The sequence below is a fragment of the Heterocephalus glaber genome, unplaced genomic scaffold (genome assembly GCF_053883595.1).
Source record: "Heterocephalus glaber isolate CG9 unplaced genomic scaffold, H.glaber_assembly_v1.0 deba00001479, whole genome shotgun sequence".
In the NCBI taxonomy this organism is placed as follows: Eukaryota; Metazoa; Chordata; class Mammalia; order Rodentia; family Bathyergidae; genus Heterocephalus; species Heterocephalus glaber.
Genome location: NW_028258316.1, coordinates 17,602,209 through 17,616,527, shown reverse-complemented (window position 1 = coordinate 17,616,527; position 14,319 = coordinate 17,602,209). Strand labels below are relative to the sequence as shown.

The following is a 14,319-nucleotide window of genomic DNA, read 5'->3' as shown; positions in this document are numbered from 1 at the left end:
AGTCCATCCTGGGCAACCCAACCACATTCTGTCTAAAAATAAACAATAACATAATAAAAGGTTGAAAATGTAGCCTGGTGTGAAGGCCCTGTGTTAATCTCCACTACTGAGAAAAGGGGAATATAAGGAGGGACACCAGACACTGAACTCACAGCAATACAATTTTACTGGTGAAAAGTTGCAGAGTGGATTTTTCTCTGACTTTTAAGGTGCCTGGAAGTAATCGCCTCCATCCTAACAACTAGGACAAACTGGACAAACTGAAAATCAGTGACTTTTCTTAGGCCCATGAGAGAATTAAGGCTGTTGGGCAGATCACCACCATGAATTATGCAGAAATGCCTCATCCAAGGAGACACAGCTATGGCTGCTTACCTGGAACCATTCATAGGTAAGAACACTGCAGCGATAATCTTGAAGAGTTGCTGAAGGCTGAGTATGGACTGTCATGGGAGTGAGAAATACCTGGGGAACTCTATATTTGTGAGTTTTACCTCAAGAAACCCCACCATGTATGCATGCCGAAGATTTGGGAAACCTGTTGTTTCTGTCTCTGGAGGCTGGAAAGGGAAGAGCAATTATTATGAAGTCCTCACAGAGCCTCTCCACAACAGAGACCATTACAGGCCACAGATTTTCATTAAAGCCTCATCTAGTTAAGGGAAGGACACTCCTATTATTCCAGTCCCTTTAGAATTCGTATCTCACCTGAATAAAGGTTAAGACCATACTCAATGGGAGTCTAGGATTTAAGGAAATTTATTGGGAATCCTTCAGGCAGGGAAGGCATTTGGTAGTAAATGGATATGGAAACACAACCCCCTCAATAAATAAAATAGTTTTGTATAGCTTTGAATTATTTTTTAAAAGGTATAATGTTGGGGAGGAACTTGTGAAATTACAGCCGTAAGATACAGCTTTATTAAAATACAAATTTAGTGAGAATTTAACAGCAAAAGATTGAACCTTGATATATGCAAATGAGTAACACAATTTAGAAGTTCAGAGACTCTTAGGATGAAATGCATTAAGTGACAAAGGAAACCCATTGTATTACAAAGAGATGAGATGATCTCACTGAAAAGGGTGGGGAGCAAGGTGATGACCTTAGCAATTCTGGAAATAATTGGGGTCCCTAAGACTAAAGGCAAAAGAAACTGTGCATAAACACAGTTCAGTGTCCAAAAAGCTTTTTGTCAAGAAGATATAGGTTAGCAACACTGATCTCTATCTCTATCTCTATCTCATTATTAGGGTGTTACAATTAAACAAGTTGAGGAGGCTAGGATGATCCATGTGGTGATGGATTAGAGATAGAGACATCATATGAATTCATGCTTTGCTATCTACATGGATGTATAAACACATACAGGTCCTTGTGCTTTCAACAAAGGGGCTTTGTAAACAATCCCATCCCAGGATTCAGCAGTAACTAGCATATGTAGCACCTATATGTTGATTTCTAATACAGTTCTCTAATAAAATAAACCTGGGGTACTTGGAGACATGTCTGACTTTAAGATGGGGGAAGGAAGTATACAAAGGTAAACCTAGAGCATCTTATAGTGTCAGAAAGTAAGATGCTGCTTAACGGAAAAGCACAGGCACACCCAAAAGGATATGTCAAAAGGACTAGGACCCCCAGTGGTAAGAACTCTCAATGGCCAATGCTAGAAAAATTTTAAGCAATGCAGAAAGTTTGTATAGTGCCGGATTAAATTCAAAGCATAAAATAAATATCCACGAGTCTATATGGATTTCAATCAATGAAGGAGAATGTAAAGAAATAAGGAAATCTAGACAAATGTTCCATGCAGAAGAATTCCAAATTGTTTATGTAAACACTCAAGAGGGAAGAGCATAATTCCTTCCAATCTTTAAGTATTATGGCTATGCATGACTTCTTTCTAAATATTCCAGTATGAGAAGAGGAAGAAATAGTGACTATAATGGAAAAATCTGAAAAACACTGTCTTGGCTATGTGATCTCCTTGGGCATTATCGTGATGTCATGTTAATAGAATCTACCTGGATACAAGAGGATGAGAATGACATATTACCTCTGTGAGTTTCTCCCCAAAACCCATAAGCCCAGCCTCATTGTGAGAAATAGACAAATCAGACAAATCCCAGTTGAAGGACATTCTACCAAATACTTCACTAATACTCCTCAAAAATGTCAAGATTGTCAAAAATAAGGCAAGTCTGAGATGATGTCCCATTGAAGAGGTACCTGAGGAAACCAGATGAATAAATGCAATGCCAAAAACTGAAAGAGAAAAAGGATTTCAGGGAAAAATTAACAAAATCTGAATCATATATGGACTTTAATTAATAGTATAATATTAGTATGAATTCATTAATTGTGACATGCCAATATAAGATGTTAATAATGCAGCAAGTTGGATGTGGGTCATATGGGAACTGTTTACACTATCTTTACATCTTTTCTGTGAATCTAAAAGTGTTCTAAAATTTAAAATATTTATTAAAAATAATAGGGGAATTGTAAATAGGGAGGAATGGGGGGGTTGAAGGGAGGGCTGGGCAAGGGTGAAAAATAAGAACCAAGAGAGACTATATAAAGGTGCAAATTTCCAATGGTGAATGTCATTATATTGTATACCTAAAATGTACCAATGATTAGAATGAATAATCGATAATGCAAAATAGGAAGAAAAGGTCCAAAGGGGTAGGGGTAGTGGGAGGGGCAGGGGAAAGGAAAGAAGGGAAAGGAAAAATGCCGAGAAATGGAAAAAATGGAAATAAAATCTTTGTAAATAGGGAAGGGTGGAGGGGGTGAAGGGAGGGCTAGGAATGGGGAAAAAATAAGAACCAAGATGCATTATGTAAAGGTACAAGTTCCCAATGAGAAATGTAATTGTGTTGTATACCTACAATGTACCAATAAAAGAATTTAATAAAAAAAAAATAATAGGGGAGTTAGCTCAGTGGTTCCACCGCCAGCCTCGCAAGTGCAAGGTCCTGAGTTCGATCCCCAGTACCCCCCCCCCCCAAAAAAAATAATAGACATGGTAGAAGTCTTGGTGAGAAGAATAGTTTTAGGCAGGAAAGTCAAGAAAATAAACCAAATGTGTGGATACTAAGCTTTGGAGCTAAGGTTCCAAGATCAACAGGTATATGTTCCTAGCATCTAATTTGCCTAAATTCCTGATATGTTACATGAATATCATGTAAAGATTACAATTGAATATTTTAAGGAATGTGGCACATAGTATGTCAAGACAACACAACTCAGCATGGCTGTCCACACTCACAATCTTCATCCACAAGAGTGTGTTTGGATAACTACTGCATTCAGGCGGTCCTTCCTTATATTCAACCCAAATCCATACAGCTGTCATTCAAACACATCCACTGTTGGGGAAATAGACGACAAATGTTCTTCTTCCCCTAAACAGACGCTAATTATTTAGCTAGGTTTCTCTTTAGACTTAATGCTTCATCTCTGCCTTTTATATGTGAGCAAACCAGGCTTTTATGATTACAATCGAAGCAGCCATGGGGCTGGAATATTTAATATACATGGTACAAATAAATGGTAATTTTTTTCCATTTTGCAAAACCACATGTATTCATTAGAAAACATTAGATGTTAATCATCAAAAAGAAGAAACAAAACCACTGGCAATATAATGGGTCATATGATTTTGTCACCTGCTTTAAAAAACTCACGTATATATTTTAAACATGATTATGTTTGCATCCTAAATATCATCACACAAATAAGTTTTAGTTGCTGTAAAGTGTCATACATATACCATCTCCATAGCTTATTGGTTTATCTCTTTTTAGGTGTTCGTGAAGCTCACTTTTATTACCTAAGTTTGCTGTTATAAAGAGTTTGATGATTAGGGCTGGGGATTTAGCTCAGTGGTGCCGCCGCCTGCCTCACAAGCACAAGGTCCCCCATTTTATCCCCGTTACCAAAAAAAAAAAAAAAAGAGAGAGAGTGTGATGATGAATATCCTTGCAGTTAAATCTTTACCTATATTTTTAAATTATGCTCTGGAGGTAATATTTGGTCACTGTTTCATTGGCTGGCGGGCAGCATGAAAAGAGATTTTTCATGATCTTAAAGCCAATGCTGTATTTGTGGAATGAAGTATGAGAAGGAGTTCAGAATTGGTACTGGGATTATTCAGAATACAGTAAATCAGAAATTGTGTTTATTCTAGAATGAACAATGAATCTTGATTAGTACCCAGACTGTTGTCTTATTCCACTGGTAAAGATTCTATCCCAGTGTCCTGTATCCCCACAGGAAGATATTCCTGTAACTTGATAGTCTTGGTCTTGAATCTCAGTTGCATTACATAATAACAGCAAGACTTGTGGCTCCATGTGTCATTATATTCATCTGTAAGATGGGGGTTGTCCTCGGAGAACTCAAGGAGATAATACATGTAAAGCCACTGGCATCAAAAAAGGGGCCCCAAAAGGATTCCATCCACCTGCGTGATAATTGGAATTTTTCCTTGGACAACAGCAAGGCACATGCTCCCCTAGACTTTGGCCAATTTATAATATCTAGGGAGTCCTTTCCTTCTGAGAAAAACAAAAACATGTTTTTTTTCCCCCCTCTCTTCTCCTTTCTGCATCCTCAGAGCCTCAGACCCATCAGACGCCTATATGACCACAAAGTCACTCCCATTATAACCAGGAATAGGAAGAATATCTGCATCCAAAGAACAGGTCTTAACTCATCAGGGGTTCCCTGATTTATAAACCTCCAAAGGACTTTATCTGGCATTTATTTTAGCCAGTACCTGAGCAAGAAAGGAAAAGCAAGACCCTATGTGGCTCCAGAGTTTAATAAATCCTAGAAAATTCCACTCTTGCTTTTCTTCTGTCATTTACATTTTGGAGCTTTCCATTTTTATGCAGTCTTAATTTGATCAAAAGGAGTCTGAAGAAAAGAACAAACACTGTGCAGTTGGGCATGCCAGGGTTCTGGTCATTGGTTCTGCCATTTACTGGCTTTGGTATCTTGGGTTAGTCTCTCTGGGCATTGGTTTTGCTTGTGATGATTTAATTACAGAGGCTAGTGCCTGGTGCCTAGTAGCTTTTACCCATTTTCAAGGTCTGTTCTTCACCCAAACATTCCTTACTACACTTCTATTAAAGCTACCCTAGGTAACAAAATTTTTTATAAGTCTATCTATCCACTATGCCTTCAGAGTACTTCAATTATTGGTTACCTAGAACCTACCTTACTACATTTATTTTTTCAACCATAATAGTTCATTCATTCATTCATTCATTCATTCACTCAGGGCCAGGAATTAGACTGTGCTAGGAATTAGACTGGGCATTGGAATACCGAAATTAATAAGATATATTTTGTCCTCTCAAAACTCACAGCCTTATGTGGGAGGCAAACTAAACACAAAGTCACAATTTGTTAAGAAAGGATTACAGACATGACAGAGGGATGTATAAAGGCTTAGCAAGGCGTTGATCAGGGCCACATAATCAAATATCCAAGCCAAAGGCATCTTGGTAGAGTGGACAGCTCAGCTGAGTTCAATGAGCCAGTAGAAATTAGGTTGATATAAGCCAAATTATTTTAATCTTTATGACAATTTTAAATAATTTTAGAGTATTCTTGCTTTGCAAAGGTGGAAACTCAGGCTCCAGTAGGTTATTCAAGAACAACCTCAAGCATGCTGTAAAACCAAAGGGAACTGGGCTTTTACTCATGATCTTCCCCTGCCCCGTGCCGCCACTTCAAGACTGGAAATATAACAGGGACAGCATAAGTTCAGGCATGATGAATGATAGGAAGGCTGCCCATTTACAGGAAGCCCAGTGGCTCACTTACCAGCTTCCTCCCAACCCGCTTCCCCTTCTTTACTCAAGCTGTAGGTCTTTGCTTTCCGTGAGTATGCTGGGAATTTAGAGAAGGCAGAAACTCAGCTTTGCTGTCACTGCCCACTCCCGGCTGTGGGCTGCAGGAGCCTCAGCTGCCTCCCACGCATCATTCTTTTTTCCAGGGACAGAGTTAGGGCCCTCAGGAGAGATCCGTTCCACCAGAGTAGTCAGTTACTAATGAGCTTCATGCTGCTTCTCCACCCCAGCTCCCCAGTCATCCCCCGGTCTCCCCTCCCCGCTCCCAGGTCACCTTCACCTGGCAGCTGGAGATGGTGGGTTGTGTGTATGTGTTTGGGGGTGTTCAGGCCTGCAGCTGGAGCATGCTCCTGGATTCCCTGTGAATTCACTGGGTGTGAGCCAGCTGCAAACGAGAGGGCTTCAGTACCCTGGACCACAGCCAAGGACAGACAAGCCTAACCTCAGCACCTCAGGCGGGAGGATCCTTCCCTCCTGGGGCAAAGCCAATTTCCTGATGGCCCACAAAGCTCTGGTTTCCTCTGCCAGAATCCTGGGACCTCCTGCTGCCTCTGTGGTTATCAATGGATGATCTCACAGTACCATATAGATTCAAATGAGAAACATCAATATCACCATAGTTACAATTTATTGGGACTTGCTACATGCAAGGGACTCTTATGTACCTTATTAGTATTACTTCCTGTGGTGCTCACCCTTGAGATAGGTAAAATTACTATCTCTCTTTTTAAATGAGAAAACGAGAGCATATAGGGGTTAATTTGTTCATCTTCCCGTGATTGAAAGTGGCAGAGCCGGGACTTTCCAGCCTGTGACTCTATGAATATGTAGGCAGAGAAACTATTGTTTGCATACTTGCTGGGTATGGGGTATTGGGCTGAGTGTTCCACATGACTTACCTGGTGAATCCTCCAAACTACCCTATGAAGTAGGCACTAAAATTATGACTCTTACAGATGAGAAAACTGTGATTCAGAGAAGGTAAGAGACCTTCTACGTTAACAAATGAGCGAGTGGCAGACCTGGGATTTTCTGGGCACCATGCTACCCAATCTTTCCTGTATCAGGGTCCCCCACCAACTCACATATAATGGTATCCTTGTCAGTTCCTCTATGCCCCGTTACTGGTGCTCAACAGCATGGCAAAAATATCAAATGGAAAATTTCAGAAGTAAACAATTGACAAATTTTAAATTATGCACCCTTCTATTGAAATCTGGTGTCATCCCACTCTGTACTGCTCGGAATACAAGTCATCCCTTTGTCTTGTGTATCCACGCTGTATTCATCACCTGCCCGTTAGTCACTTTGTAGGATCTAGTTAATCAGATTGACTGTCATTGTAACACAGTCTTTGTGTTCAAGTCACCCCAAACTAGGCACAATGCTTACATCATTCATCTAAATTCACCTTACTACATAGGCATCATGTCATGCCATATCATCACAAGGAGGCCGAGGACACTCTCATAAGATATCTTGAGAAACTCAAAGAGAACTTTCACATAAAGTTTATCACAGGAACTTTATAATTTTCACTGTTAGTCCTTTATTGTGCCTAATGCATTCATTAAATTCTAAGTATACTTATAAAGGAAAATCATGGTTTATACAGCATTTGGTTTCAGGTATCCTCTGGAGTCTTAAAATATGTTGCCTATGGATAAGGAGACTTCTGTGCAGCCAGAACCTCAGAATTTGATCTCATTTCAGATGTAATCGAGTTAGGATGAAGTTGTATTGGATGAGGGTAGGTAGACCCTAAATCTAATAACTGGTGGCTTAATAAATAAAGTGAAAAGAGAGTAGGTTGAGAGACAGAGACACAAAACAAAGAGAAGACAGCCTTATGAAGACAGACACACAAAGTGACAGAATGTAGCAAAGGTCCGACGAATGCTGGTGACCACCAGGAAGAAGAGAAGAGAAAGGATTCTTTCCTAGACCTTCTGGAGGGGCCACAATCCTGCTAACTGCACGTCAGACTGCTAGACCTGGAAGAGTCTAAGTTTCTGCATTTTTACACTGCTCAGTGTGTTGATGTGTTATGGCAGCCCTGGGATCTAATGTACCATTTGAGGAACATGTTGTGTCCTTGAGTACAGGGAACAGGGAAAGGGGACGTTACTAGAATCTCTGCAGTTGAGTCCTAGTCTCCTGCGACCCACGGCAGTACACGGCAAATTACAGGAAAGGTACAAAAATGAGACAGAGAAGAAGCTGAGCTTTGGGTCTAATCAGTGCTGCTCTGGGCAACAAAGACAAAGCCCCCAGTTTACCGCACCTTTTAGTCAGCACATCGGGAGAAACAAATGTAACAAATGACTTGCAGAGAGTTCAGTACATCCTGGGTAAACAAGATGTAACAATCCAAGAAAGAGGAACTGAGTAGATGTTTGTTCTTCCCAGGATGTTTTCAGCTCCCACGATGTTTCTTGTCCTGGAGAATCACAGACAGCATCACCGGATCATTGAGGTCTCAGTTGTGACCCGAGGCCGAAATGCAATTATATCTCAGAATTCCATAGCTGGGCTGTAGGCAGGAGAGCTAGGCTAACCAAATGATTTTTCCCTAAAATTATGTAGCATTGCTCCCGACACTTGAGAATAGGAGATTTAGCTTGACCCTTCCTGGGAGTTCTTGTTGGCTCCAAGAAATACTATTCTATGATTTTTAATGAAACCAAAAATGATCCTGGAACTCTGCAGGGAAATGACTAGGGGAATTCAGGCTGTCAGGGGTTCTAGATGCACAGCTCCTTCCATCGCGTCTCTAGGTTCTCTGGGGGAGGGAAAATAGGCTTGAGTTTTCTCAGCAAGGTGGCCTTGGATGAATAAGTTACTCTTTTAGCCTCCGTATTCATATCATAAAATGAGAGTGACCATACCCTTGAAATGGTAGAGATGGCATCAGGTGATGGTGCACAATGCCTGTGGCATAGAAAAGCAAACTATGTGTATCAGGGCCTCACTTTCATCTTCGGGGCAGTCCTTTGCAAGTACTGGGGTGTTCAGAAAGCTGGCCCCAAGGCCAGCAGGAGGGACCAAGCTATTTGCAGATGGGAAGTGAGGAGTCCAGGGACATCTCCTGGGATCTGCTTTGGGGTTTGCACAGCAGAACTTTGTGTAGGCCCAAGAGATTTGGGCAGGATTTGGCAGGTCAGATCCGCATAGCATTTGCTCACCTTTCTCTGTGTCCTGGGTCCTAGGCCAGGTGCCGAGGAAGGGAGGAACCCCTTGAAACTGTGTGTTAAGTCACGGTGGCTTGCTCCAAAGGGAGGGTAGCTGCACCTTTCTATATTTAGATTCTATCTTTGTCAAGCACGATGACTTGCTTGACAGGGCTTTAGTTTTTCATCTCTGAAAAGACACTCATCCATAGAGCTTGGGGTTTGAGGGGAGAGGGGAGGAGGAGGAGATCTGGCTTCCCTCTCCAGTTCTGAACAGATGGGATCAGAATAGGGCCCTTCTACATCCCCAGCCAAGAGGCCCAGGCCTTGGCAATTGTCCCAGGACACAGACAATGGGGTTTGATGGCAGCTTCTCAGGACTGGCTCTCCCTGGGCAGGAGGCTTCTCTTGGGCTGGCAAAGCCATTTCTTCAGATTCAGAAAAAAAGATTTAAGGAGAGGGAAGGGAGGTCTACATGGGGGCAACTCCTGACAGCTGACCCTGGAAAACTAGGACACAGCTTGTGGGAGCCCGGCACAGTGGCCCTGCCAGCTGACCCTTCCTCTGTCTCTATCAGGAGCATTGCCCAGGAAGACAGGCAGAACTGGCCAGGGAATGCTGGCTGGCTTGGGGCTAGAAGGGGGGCCGGCCTCTGTCTTAAAAGGTGAGGGGCGAAGGAGGAGGATCAAGCCACTGGGGTGGTGCAAGAAGCTGTAATCCAGCCTCTCTGTGGATAGGGCTGGACTTGGACTTGATGGGCAGGAGCAGTTGGTTTCTGAGCATACCTGACCTAGAAATGATGGAAATGTTTGGTAAGGAAAGAGCCTGTTGGTAAATACATTTTAAATACAGACGTGACTGAAGGAAAGAACCACATTCCAAAGAAGCTCTCAGAGGCCCCTGATTCCAGACTCCTACCCTTGGAAGGATCAATTTTAAAATCACCCAGGGAGGAGGACTGAATGAAAATCTCTCCATTCACCTCCTGTTTGCACTGTATGGCAGTCTAAGCCACTTTTATTCCCCATAAGTCCTCGGCTCCCTTCCTTCTTAAGTAGGTGACTTACTCTGTCGAAATTATCTCCATCTGGCACAATCTCCCTTGACTTCCTTCTCCTCTCTCTAAAAGTGTGACGATCTTCAGCCTAACAGATTGTAAACTCAAGGGCAGGTGCCCTGTTTAATCCCTTGTTTGTGTCCCTTTCATATGGTATAAAAAGAGGGAGGGAGTAGAAGGAAAGAGGGAGATGGAGACAGAGACAGAGAGAGAGACAGAGGGAGATAGAGAAACAGACAGAGAGGGAAACAGAGCAAAGTAATAGGCACACAGAACACCAGATTCAATGCTAAGGCATACAAAATTACTGTTACATGGTAGGCACAGCACTATAGGTATGTCAAATGTATCCACGAGGGGGAAAGCAAACAAATACACCTTTGGATTTATTGTTTAAAGCACTAGGGGCCATAAATGCCAGTTACCACCTGCAAAACAACTTGCATATGAACATAGATAAAAACAGTAATATTCTCTTTCCCTATTTATACCCATTTATCCTTGTTAACTGCCACACACACACACACACACATTTTAATTAATATCAACAATTCAGTGTGTTAGCTTTTGTCCTGCCTGGTTTTACATATGCTTGAACAAACATAAGCTTCCGCTCCCATTTATTTTTTCATGAGAAACAGCATCCTACTATATCCATCTACTTTGCATTTAGCCTTTTTCACTAATATTCATTTTGGTCAAGACACATAAATCTAACTCATTCCTCTAATAACTAAACAACTCTCCATGGAATAGATGCCTAAGAATTATTTGACTATTGACAGACATTTATGTTGTTTCCAGACTTTATTTTATGCTATGATAAACACTTTTCTAATAAAGATCTTTGATCATATATTCATGTATACTGGTGTTTTTATTTCTCTATGCTGGATCCCTTCAAGCAGGATTACTGTGCTAAATGGATACAATTTTAAAATTTTATTAGATACTTCCAGCTTAATTTCCAAAAATGCTGCAGCAATATATATTTTCACTAGCAATATGAGAGAACTGTATTTTCCTACACCCTCATGTGCAACAAGATAGAATCAATCTTTAGTTTTCATGCATTGCATGAGTGAAAATGTTATTTCATTGTTTTGATTTTGTTTCCCTAACAACTAGGGAAGCCTAATCCCACTTTAGGCTGTTAGTGGCCATTAGGGTTTTCTCTTTTGATATTTTTCTCTTCATATCTTTTCTTCACCTCCCGTACCACCTTTTTTCTCTCTCCTTACTTAGATTTCCACTTTATCTTATTAATTTATAAGGGCTCATTTTATATTATATATCAAACACATCATATTCATATTATTTAATTTAATCTTTAGAATGATGGCTCCATGAATGTGCTACTTAGAAGTCATAAAAAATTTAGAGGGGGATTGAGAGGTATTTGATACTTTAGAGAAAAATGTGTGACAAGTGACATCTGCCAGACACCACGTTGCTACTGGGGTATTCGCAGGTTGCAGATGGTTCAGAGTCTCAACATCAGATCCTGTTATAATCCTTTATGATGTCATATGTATATATGTGCTGCTGAGTTCTAAGGGTTATTGTATCAAAAAATCAAGTACCGTGCAAAGGTCAATGTGAAGCATGCACTGTCCAATCTGATTCCAAGCTTTGAGAAATTCTACAGTCTCCACAGTTGCACAAGGCCCATGAGTGATTATATTTCTTATAGTAAAATGAGTACATTATCTTTTTCATGTCATGTGTATTATGTGATAAAGCATATGCATTTATTAAAATTGTTTGGATCCCACTCCTCAATCAAAGTCTTAGGTATTTCTTTGGACAAAGGCACTATGAAAAAATTATTGAAACATGAAAGCAAGTGTGGGGATCTCTGCTTTGGAGCAATCCAAGGAGTTCAACAATCACAGGTCTAGTTTGCATTTTTTTCCATAAATGTAAAAACTTAGGTTTAGAGAGGTAAATTCACTTGTTCAAGATATGAGCTAGAGAGTGACAGAATCTGGATTTGAATACATGTTCCTTCTTGTTCATATCTTGGATTGTCTTACTCCAAGACTCTGACACAATTCATGCACCGATTTAAATCTGTAATGAGTCTGAGACCTCAGAGGAAAGCAGCCCTCCTTTCTGAATCGCAACCCTCCAGTGTTGCCTTCTGTCTTCCCATAGATTATCCCTTTTCTCTCCTGTATATTTAATCTCTGTTCCTCCACTGTACCCTTCTTTAGTTTATGAAAATGCTTAATTCTCATCTTAAATGAAGAGGACGGATGGGAAATCCTTTGATTTTGATAAATCTTTAAGCTATTTTGCTACTACAGTAGCCAAATGTGGGCCTTTTTGATAAAAAAAGTATACATAGTTTACTGTTATCTGACCCTTTTTACTTCCCATTATATTTCTACTATGCCCTGTAACCTAGCCTCCTGTACTCTGCTGAAATAATGTTTATCAATGCTATCAAATGATTTTCTAATTACAAATTTCAAGATTCTTTTAACGATCCCCATCCAGCTTGTGTGTATCAGAATTGCATGTTCTAGGCACTCAGTGGAAGCTTGAGACAGTTGGCTCCACAAGGCTGTGTCCAGCATCTTTCCTCAATTCTGGGCCTGTGTTAGTTTTCATACATGAGCATACTTAACTGAATAATGCCCCAGAAGGATTAGCTGTGTACAGAAATTTTCTTGTCAGTCCCTGCATTGCACATGCCCAGAGACAGCCGACGGTATAGTTTCAGTTCAGACCCAAAGGTCCAAGGACCAGGAGGGTCACTGGGTCATTGTGTGTCAAAGCGGGAGAAGATAGTCTCAGATAAAACTGAACAAATTTGCCCTTCCCCTTTCTTTTTATCCTTTTCATGCCGCTGTGGATTTAACGATGCCCACTCACATCGGGAAGGGTGATCTTCACTCAGTCCACTGATTCAAAGGCTAATGTTTTCCACAAGCACCTTCACAGACACAGTCAAAAATAATGTTTTACCAGCCATCTGGGCATCTGTTATGGTTTATATCTAGATGTCCCCAAGGGCCTCATTTGCTCATATAGGTGGGTTTTGGGGAGGTGACTTTATCATCCGGGTGTGCTACTCACCAGGGGATCAGTCCACTGATGAGTTTACAGCTAAATGTGATGCTGGGAGGTGGAGCCTGGTGGGAGGAGGTGGTCACTGAAGTGTCTGTCTCCCTCTCTCTTCTCTTGATCTCTCTCTGCTTTGCTGCCATACCAGGAGCTGTTTCTCCTCTGCCACGCTGCCCTGCCTTGGAGCCAGACAACCACAGACTGAAACTTCTGTAAGGTGTCAGCCAAAATAAAACTTTCCTCCTTTACTGTTGCAGGTGTCAGGCATTGCATCTCAGCAATGAAAACTAGGACAGCATCTCTTAACCCAGGTGAGTTGATACATGCGATTAGTCATCATACTCACCTCACAATCTCTTGTTTTTGTTGTTTTTGTTTGTTTCTTAAGGCAGAATGGTGGTAGTAAAAATGAAAAATTTCATATCTATTCAGAATCAACTTTGATAATTTTTTACATGACCTGCAAAATTTTATTTAACCTCTCTGATCCTCATTTTGTTCACCTGTAAAATAAAATAATATTAGTAAATGATAAGAATAACACATTGATTTATGACTGTTATAAGAATTCAGTGAGAGATTGCATGAAAAGTATGTCAGTAGGTCTTGATGCTTAACAAGACCAGAAACTTGAAGATGATGTAAGTTAGCATCAGAACATCACTGACATCCTCATCACCATCTCCATTATCTTCATTATCATTTTCCCCCACAAGTAGACCTGGTTCTCTGTCAATTGTTGAAAGAAAAGGTGTTTTAAGGAAAAATACTAGGTTTGAAGTCAGAAATCCTTCCATCTGAAACTCAACCAAATAGTCTATGACTTTGGGCCAATAACCTTATGCCTCTGAGCCTCCTTCTATTCCTTGACAAAAGGGGAAACCCAGTGGTGTCCATCCAGCAGAGTCCCCAGCGATGCCATAGATGAGGAGATTTTCCTGAAGTGTATGTTGTAACACAAATGTGAATTTCAGTTTAGTTTGTTATTGTACCCACCAAGTTACATTCTCACAGGAGAAAAGTTCAGAGTCACTCTGGAGCTGGAACCTCTGCCCCTCCTCCCCAAATCAAGGGCTCAGTGTCCACCCTTGTGTCCCTTCCCTGTTCAAACTGGTCAGAGAGTACATAAATCACAAAGACCGTTCTCAG

General features: G+C 40.9%; 1 long non-coding RNA gene across 1 annotated transcript in view; it reads left to right on the top strand.

The window, feature by feature from the left end:
• LOC110350120 (uncharacterized) overlaps nucleotides 1-13,481 on the top strand; it is a 39,679-nt gene extending 26,198 nt beyond the window's left edge. Inside the window, exon 5 of the long non-coding RNA XR_002396454.2 lies at nucleotides 13,428-13,481. This is a non-coding gene — a long non-coding RNA (uncharacterized LOC110350120). The remainder of the gene's footprint in view (nucleotides 1-13,427) is intronic.
• The last annotated feature ends 838 nt before the right edge of the window (nucleotides 13,482-14,319 follow it).